Source organism: Brachycentrus maculatus, unplaced genomic scaffold (assembly GCF_059751285.1).
Source record: "Brachycentrus maculatus isolate JH-2025_06_01 unplaced genomic scaffold, ASM5975128v1 h1tg000345l, whole genome shotgun sequence".
Taxonomy (NCBI): domain Eukaryota; kingdom Metazoa; phylum Arthropoda; class Insecta; order Trichoptera; family Brachycentridae; genus Brachycentrus; species Brachycentrus maculatus.
Window position 1 is genome coordinate 1,108,442 of NW_028281094.1, and position 9,770 is coordinate 1,118,211.

The following is a 9,770-nucleotide window of genomic DNA, read 5'->3' on the forward strand; positions in this document are numbered from 1 at the left end:
GAAAAATGGACAGTTTTTATTATTGTTATTTAAAGTATCCTATTTCTTAAAATGAGAAAAATTTTAAAGAATTTTTTCCTTGTGAAACATTTTAAACTTCTTTTTTGAATGATGTACGCATTAACGCTACCTGTCTGTCATTCTAAAAGTACCCACCTTATAAACCCGTTATGTCATACTTGGTTTTCATAACATTAAAAAATTTGCAATGTCGTAAAATTTTGATAATTAGTAATATGAGTGGATAGCTATAAACATAAAATGACGATTCAAATAAAATAACAACTAAAAATTACTTTTAATAATTAGTTGTTTGACTTAGCAAATTATTTGTCTTCTTTTCATATAACGATTAGAGGTTTATTTAATTTAAAAATACACAAATCTCGAAATAATACAACGGATTTCAGATTTTTTTTAAATCTGCTTTGTGTTTTCCGGTAGAAAGATATAAATTTTAATATTATCAGAAAATTGCTTTAAAACAACGCCATTGTTAGTCATAGAAATATAAATGTATTTTATTGAAACAATAAAGATATAATTTTTCATTTTTATTTTAATAAACCTTTTTTACAACACTTTAAAAATGGTTTTTAAATTCCTCTAAAAATACGATTAACAGTTTGTAATTCATAAACAATATCCGTTGATTTACTTTAATGAAAATATATATTTTTAACCACGTATTCATTTCGTTTCAAAATAACCATACTTTTTCTTTATAATGGATACAACTTTGATCAAATATATTATTTGGTGCTTCCATTTCATAAAAGCCCACTTTATAATTTATTATTTTATTTAAAAGTAATAAAAAAGACATTCAGTTAAAAGCATTAAAAAAATCTGTGAACCCATTTTCAAAAGCACGTTTCTGTGCCAGTTTTTCGATCAACAAAAACTTCCTTGGTTCTTTGTTAATACTTTATAATAAATAAACAAAACTCAAATTAATTTTTAAAACGTTACTTTAACCTTTCAAAAATCATCGATAAACATTTACAAGCTTTAAGCACCTAAGGAATATTTTTTTTAACGTTTTAAAACTAAATACACTTGACCAAACTTTTCATACAAAAATTGAAGTAATTTTCTTGGGCCTTTGTAATTGTATTTTTAAAAAATCGGAGCAAGAAGCAATGTTTTTTATTTATTTTTAACCTGGAATAATACTATCCCACACAAACACATTCACACATGTGTGTATATATATATTTATATATATATATATATATATATATATATATATATATATATATATATATATATATATATATATACATATATATATATATATATATACATATTCATGTATTAATTTAAATTGAGATCCAATTATTTCTCACTAAGGCATAATAATTAAATTATCTAGTATTCCTGATCACAATTCAAAATACATGTCGTGGGCGGTTTTCTATACAAGTACGCGTAACTCCGAGGTCGTTAGCATTTCACTTTAGGAAGGGTTTTGTACCTAAGCGAGTTAGTACTCCATTAAGAAGTAATAGAACGAAGGAGGTAAGTATTTTACTAATCCAAATTGTATAAGCTTCACCCCCTGACTTTATCTCAAAGAAAGACAAAATATCGTGATATGTATTGAGAATAATTGTATTGTAAGTTTCTTTTCAAAGAGTAAGCGAGAATCGGCTTTGACAGAAACACGCCTTAATTTTAATTATACTTGTCAGTTGGTAAACTCCAAACACCTCTGTGGTAAAAAAAAATGTAATTTAAGAAAAAAATGCCGAATTGGGTATCTTCGTTGATGATCAGATGCTTTGGTCTTTTAGGCTAAATAAAAACTTAAGAGAACCAATAACATGAGTTTTTTTTTTTTACTTCTCATCAAAAATAATATGAAAATAACTCCTGTAATTGGAGATAATCCAGATTTTGTGAACAAGTATTTGGACACACACAAAATGTTGTAAATAAATTATCTGGTCAAATTATAAGCCTAAATAATAAAAATGAAAATGGCATTTTCTGGCGTTTCTCATGTGTGTGATTATAATCCAGGATTCAGACCTCACATACTAATATAAGAGTTTCTGCTTAGTAAAAAGCTTCTTTCCATCTCACCAATAGATTTCTCTAGTGAAGTTCTAGTTATTCAAGAACAAGGTTTCTAAATTGGTTCATATTTATAGAACTTCCAAGGATTTGAGTAATGTGGTTGTCAATAATGGGTAGAATCGGTGAATGTTACACGTGTGTAAAGTGATCACTTAAACTCGTAAATGCCCAGACTTCCATATTCTTCTTCATCTTTGATGAGATGTCAAAAAATAATAGAACCAATATATTAACGTTTCCTATACAACCAATACCGTCAACCATATGAAAACAAAATCACATAGCTATTTTTTTAAAGTAATAACCTGTAGAGGCCTTATTTTAGAATCTTGCTTGCAGTTTGAATATCAAATAATAAAACAATGACTTGCATACTAACATTTAAGAAAAATTATCATATTCCTGAAAAAATACTGATTTGCTCTAGTATGCTAACACTGATTCTCTGATTGCCAACAATTGATTTGACATTTTTTAAAACGATGTTAAAGGTTTAAGAATCAATTTTAATGTATCTTTATCGTAACGATTTTGTGAACATTATAAAATTTGACCAAAAAATAGAGGTAAAGAAAATTATTTTAATATGTATTTTTTTAAATATATAATAATTTATTAATATCAAATCATTTATGATTTATGTATTGTAAACCGACAAAAGTGCATTTTTATTTATTCATTAAGTGTTCATTCTAAGCCAATGTTTTATTTTTAACTTAGTATTTACATATATAAATAAAAAAATTTAATACTTTTATGTTCAAAAGGTTTATTTTTAAAATTTACATAAAAAATGTACAGTATTTTTTTATCCTGGATCAGATTTCATGAACAAAAAGAATTACATTAAAAAAAGAAATATCGTCCTACTTCACAATTTCTTTGAATTCTAAATATCAATAACTTGGTAAAGAAAAATGATAGGTTTCTAAAAGTAGAACTCTTTTGAAATTCGATTCACGAAAATAATTGAAAATGAAAATTTTTAAGGAACTTATTGTATACTCGTAAATGATTAGAGCGTAATCAGAAAAATTAAGGCAAATAATAAATGAAAATATTTCCCTTAAAATGACTGTACGTAACGTACTTAACATTTATATTATTTTACATCAAAGCCTGACAGGGAGTCAAAGGATCACTCGATCGATGGAATGCAATATGTATGTAATATGAAGTGTGTGGGTTCAAAGAGAGAAATTTATATCGATAAAAAGAAAATATGTTTATGCATTACTACTCCTACTATCACGCTGCCTTTCCCAGCAGGGGTAGGCAGAAAGGATGGAACGCCGCACTCTTCTGTCATGATATACACTCCTCGCCTCCTTCACAACCATACATCTATTCATACATTACTCCCCTCCGATTACGCAGACTTTTGACACCACCAGATTTTAGGTTCTGATAGGTCTGATCGTGCCAAGTCTTTTTCAGCCGTCCTCGTCGTGTTTTCCCTCTCACATTCGCCACATATATTTTCTTAGTCATTCTCTCGTTATTCATTCGCTCCACATGTCCATACCACCGCAAAGAACTCTTCCTAATCTTTTCAATTATTCCTCGTTCAGCCTTACATTCCTTTCTTATATCGTCGTTTTTATGTTTATGTATTAATTTTTAAATGAAACAAAGATTTTTGAGTCTACTAAGTTGTTTTTTATTAAAAAAACACGTAAAATAATATTATGACAATTTACCAATCACTTGAATGAAAATAACCAAAAAATTCGTCTCTCAAGTAAACCTAATCCATTACATATTGAAAACAAAGGTCGAAAAATGAAAATATTTGAACAATTAAAAATTAGTAAGTATTTAAACAATTCCAATTTTTAAATTATTAATGAACAAACCAACCAAATATCTTCACCACTGCTAAACATATTTAAATATACTGTTGTTTTACATCTTCTCTCTCAATGCAAACGCTTGCATGATGCGGTATTGATAAAGTTTAAATTTTTAATACAATTATGTCTACAAATATATTTATAAAAATAATATTACAAACAATTGTACTTAGTTCAAAAACATTAATTCTCTCACAAATTGCCATGTCAATAGATTCTTCCTTTCCCAGAAAATAAATATAAATTAACGTACCTACATCCCCCATTAACTATTGTTGTGTCTTATAAATTATTACTGCACATGTTAAAACTATCACTTAAGTACCTAGAATTGTAGAGCTACATAAGGACTGTCAGTCTATTTGGTCTTCACATTCGTTTGAAAATGTCATAACTAAGCGAAACAATTGTCAAAATAAAAAAATTTATGTGTTTTTTTTAATAAAATATAACTTAGAATCATATTTTATACTCATCAATACGTAAATTAAAATTCAGTTCTATAAATTAAACGCCAAATTAATAAATATCGAAAATTGTTATTTACTTATTTTCGAATAAATAAATTTTGAAAATCTTTTGACCGTTAAAGAAGTATATTTATGAAAGATATGTATAATGTTAGTACTACAGTCAAGTTGTACTTGCTTGAGTCGAAAAGTTTCTTCAAAGTTGTATTTACTCATAAATTAATGTTTGCTCGTTGAAATAAACTCCAAACTCTCAAAACTAGTATTTATTTTTACTTTCTTGGACTACGTATAAGATTATTTGAGTAAAATAGTGATGATCGATGGTATTTTAGTGATAATTACTTAGGAAGCTAAAATAAATTATTTTTGAATTTTAATAACATATCGCTCACTCCTTTTAACAACGTCATATATCAAAAAACTTGATTTTTCAGTGGATCGATTTTAAAGTTTAAGAATAAAATGAATGTATTAAAAGTAAATATCATGCAACTTATTGAACTTTTTACTTTGCAACAAATATTTTTAGGTAAAACCTGAAGGTTTTTTCTCCATTTGAAAAATATTTAGGATATTTAAAAAAAGAATTAAACAATAACTTTTCTTCAAAATCAAAAACAACACTTTCTGCCCTGTAGCAGGTAAAAATTAAGTTAAAAATATTAACTTAATCTGGGATATAGTACATTTTCTGGGCATTCCGAAAACATGCACAACCGAAAATTGTCGATTTTTTATATATGACGTTGTTGAAAGGAGTGAGCGATATGAAGAACGTAAATGTGTTATTACAATTACTTAATTTTTAATATGCAGGGGAGAGAAAATTACCTTTGACGAATTTTATTTTCTTTGATGCCTTTTCACTAAGATGGTGCATACAACACAGCATCGAATTGCTGCAATGTTATCTATATTTTGAAGTAAGACTCTTTATCTTTATTCCAAACTTTGATTTAAATTAAGCCTGTAAGGTTCATATAATATATATTTTATAAAAAAAAAACATTAAAAAAAACAAGAAACAGGATATATATAAAATTGTACACACAAATACACACACACACAATTTTTTGAAAATGTTGTGGAATGCATCAAAACACGGGTCACAATAGATTTTAAGAAATATTTGTATATACTAAGCAAAACTTAAATTAAAAATGTAAAGATTTTACCACAAAGTGACTGCCAAATCAATCAATAAAATTATTGAATATTTTGTTAATTAATAGTGTCTATATAATATATAAGGTTTATTTTCATTCTTCCCTCAGGTACGCTGAATATAACTTATTCTGTGTTTACAGTTATTTAATAATAAATTAACTGTTACGAGTTATGACATGTGTGTAGAATACTTGTGGGTAATAAAACAACAATTATTACAGCATGTAAATGTATCATTTTGTTTTAAACGTGGTGTCCTTAATAATAAATTAGTGGACTTATTACTATGTATTAAAGGTTATTAAATGTCCCAGGTGTTTTCCAAAAGTTTTCGACCTAAGGACGATGCGTAATTATGAATATAAGCAATTTTTACTATCATGTTTTAATATGAACAGCGGTGTTTTTCGATTATCTGTGCTGTCAAAAAATATTAAGGTTTCAAAGTAGTATTAACGTATTTTCTTCTTTAAACCCTTTTTTCCACCCCAATGGTGCATAGGGCACTGAACATACAAACGCAGTGTTATCTTGATCTCTAATATAGGAAAGAAAGGTGATCAGCCCTCCGCTTCAGGTTTTTCCCATTACTTCACTACGTAGGTGAACATATTTTAAATACAATTATATTTTTATCGTATATAACACCCAATTCACGTGAATCTAAGCACTTGCAATATTTGTGTGCGTTTTTTATTATATTTGTCTATCCTTAAGCATGTATTAAAATAACATAAATTTGATTACATTATTAAATTTTTCACAACATTTTGAGTGTCTCAAAACTTGTCAAATCATAAACTGCATCAAAATTGAAAATCAGGTTTTCAGGCGTTTTTCAGCATGTTAACTAATCCGGGTTTGGGTATTGCATGCTATTAGAAGGGTTTCGTTAAATAATAGCTTTCTAAATATAATCATAGATAGCTGTTGTGAACTCATTAATGGAACGTCTTGGTATTGATCATATATTTATGACATTCAAAATGTGTGTAGTATGGCGTCAACATGTGCATAATGGTGTATAATACACATGTGTAAAGTGATCATTTAACCATCCTATGACAGATCTTAAGCCTGACGTCCATATTCTTCTGCATCTATGTTGAGATGTCAAAAAATAACAACGAAAAATGTTCATAAAATATAATTTTTCAGTAAATCTGTTCATATCGCAAACAAGGCACTGAAAAATAATGCAATTTTTTAGTAAATCGCTCTGGTGTAATGTAAAGGTTTCAAAACAATATAGTAATTTTCTACCACAAAACGAGAATCTCCAATCATTGACCATTTTATTCGACTGTACCAAATTTCTAACGACTGCGTAAATCATTCCAATAGCCTTAATTTCTAATATTCATAACACAAAGTATTTTTCATTTACTTTTTTCTCAGGACTTCTAAAGGAAATGCCTTGTGTAGCACAGTAAATGGTTTGGAGAACAATTCTAGTTAACGGTTTGAATAAAAGGATTAACCTGAATTTGCCATAAGCAAATTAAGGCGTATTTATTATTTCTCAGGGTATGTATAATAATGTTTATTTAATCTTCAAAAATATGTTATAATTTTAAATCAATTTGATATTTTATATTTCATAATAGTTGAAGAAAAGGCTTTATTCCAGTATTTAGTGGAAACAGAATAAATATAACTTTTTGGTGCTTAATAAAAAATGCTTGCTCAATTGATAGTTTCAATTAATAAACGTTATCGTGGTGATAAATATAAACTCTTTTTTTCCTAAGCTTTATCGCAAAAATTAAATTGAACCCTGTGAAGTATTTATATGGAAAAAATGTTAAATATCGAAATAAATAAGTTAATTTACTATCGGTATTAAACAACCCGAATTTCTGAAACATTTTTTAATTTGCGATATTTAAAAAAGAATCCATTAATGCATATATTTTTTCAGACTAAAATCTTGAATTTTCAATACTGACATGCAATTTTATCTTTATCGTAATATCAAACAATTAATTTTAAATCCGAAATAATATCGAAATCCAGAAAACGGTTTTATGACGAGAGTTCTTTGAAGGCATTGTGATGTCGGCGAATTTCTTGGAATAATTTTCTTTCATCCGCATTTTTACAAAATCTCCTTTTCATGTGACTTGTATTGAATTTGATGTTGTTTAGTCCTTGAAATTTTATTTTGACATAGAGTCTTTTCTACCAACATTTTGAAAAGTATTGAAGAAAAGTAAAAAACGAGAGAGCGAAGAATATATTAATTTTAAAGAGAAAAATATTCAAATTTGAGTTCAATATCTTTTTTGTTATTGTCTTACTGAAATAAATATTATTTATTTTTTTACGATTTTTTTTATATTTCTTTGTTTTTTTTACAATTAAAAAAAAGTACGAGTGGTGTCCGCTTTGATAAGAAATTCAATTGAATGTTGAACTATTGAAATTTTTGACTTACGTGACCTAGTATTGTAAAATCATATTTTTGTATTTTATTTTTATGTATTTCCAAACACATATAATTTATAAAAATTAAAATATAATTCCTATTACCTTACAATTTAAAAACCACAAATTAATTTTGTAACCAAAGATATTCGATATCTTAAATATTTATAAATAAATAAATACTGTGATGTACATTTTTATATATTTTTTTGTTTTGTTTTTATTCTAAAAAAATATATTTAAATTTCATTCTTTTGTTTCTGAAAATTTTATTAATATTATTTAAAAATAGGTATAATAATTGTGAAAAGGTGGTTTCGAACCCAATAAGTCTGTTTTTTTTAGTTTTTTTTATTTCAGTAATAAAATGTTATTTACGTGGAATAGAAAATAAGTTAAATCTTGTTAGGGATAGGGGTATGTACCTAGTAATTAAGTAAAAAATCCTTGCGAAATTAATTTACAGATTTATAATTTTTTTCACTCTTTATTAAATGTAAAGCTATATGATTTTTTGTGGTTAAATCACGTATGTATCACAAAGGAAATGGTAAAAAAATATTGAAAAAATCAAGTTTTGGCTAGATTACAGATGTAACGTTTATTTATTTTGTAACAACAATTAAAAAAATCTTGACATTATAAAATAATTTAATAAATTTAGAAAAAAACGATTTGAATTCACTTTTATGTACGATTCAGAATTAATTAATACTCAATTTTTTTTTTCATAAAACGACAAGATTTTTCTTAATACATCAACGTACCTCATACCCCTAATTTTAAAATTATCAACTTGTCTTAAAATTTTTTTTTAAATATTTTAGTATCATTAGATTGTACAAATATTTTTCACGTATTATTTTCACAATTCAACTACACAAACTTCATCACTCTATAAAGATTTCACGGAGAGATTGAATTCATAACAAGTGCGGATTTAATTCAGACGCTGGACGCCAGGCGTCGGTTGCACGTGAGCGTCGCGACGCTACTGGAGACTTCAGAAATGAAAGAGCCTCTCATCACGGAAACAGTTCGTGTAGCGCATAATACAACAATGTTACGGATAGGTGCGCCAGTCTTCTAGAACATTTTATTGCTATTTATCGTTTCATTCAATCGGATACGTGAGTTTATAAGGAAAATGAATCCAAGGGATTTGAGTATATAAATTATTATACACTATAATAAAAAAAAACGCCAAATAAATACAATTACAAAAATAATTTTGTTTATTTACTATTAGGCGTTTAATATGTAGAATTCCAAAATTAGTATTTTAAATATTAAAATCAAACACTGATAGTCTACTAAGTTAAGACCGAAAAATCATTTACCTGTTAGGCCATTATCGAAGTACCGTGAGTATTCACAGTAGTTTGATAATGCCCTAACAAGGCGAAATAATTGTCAAGAATTATATTGTATTAATGTTTTTTTTTAATTAAATAAACACACGTTAGTGATTTTACACTCCAATATTTATTGAATATTCTCTGGACTGGTCCCTGAAGCTTTACAATTACACCACGGAGGCGGAAAAATTACATGGCTCAAATTACCTATACATAAATGTCAATTGACTAGGAATACGATGGAAGTCAATACAATTCAGTGCCCTATGCACCACTGGGTGTCGATAAGGGTTAGAAAAAGAGTTGGAGCCTAGAATAATGATTTGTGGTGAAAATTTTTAATGACCGTGACCGGTGTTTCCATTTGTATATTTTCTTATATTCTGGAAAATAAAAATCAATCCTTATAG

General features: G+C 27.0%; 1 protein-coding gene across 1 annotated transcript in view; it reads right to left on the reverse strand.

Moving 5' to 3' along the window:
- LOC148303825 (uncharacterized) overlaps positions 1-8,998 on the reverse strand; it is a 78,627-nt gene extending 69,629 nt beyond the window's left edge. The window contains exon 1 of the mRNA XM_088269349.1: positions 8,770-8,998. The gene's annotated coding sequence lies outside the window, so the exon portion shown is untranslated. The remainder of the gene's footprint in view (positions 1-8,769) is intronic.
- Between the last annotated feature and the right edge of the window lie 772 nt (positions 8,999-9,770).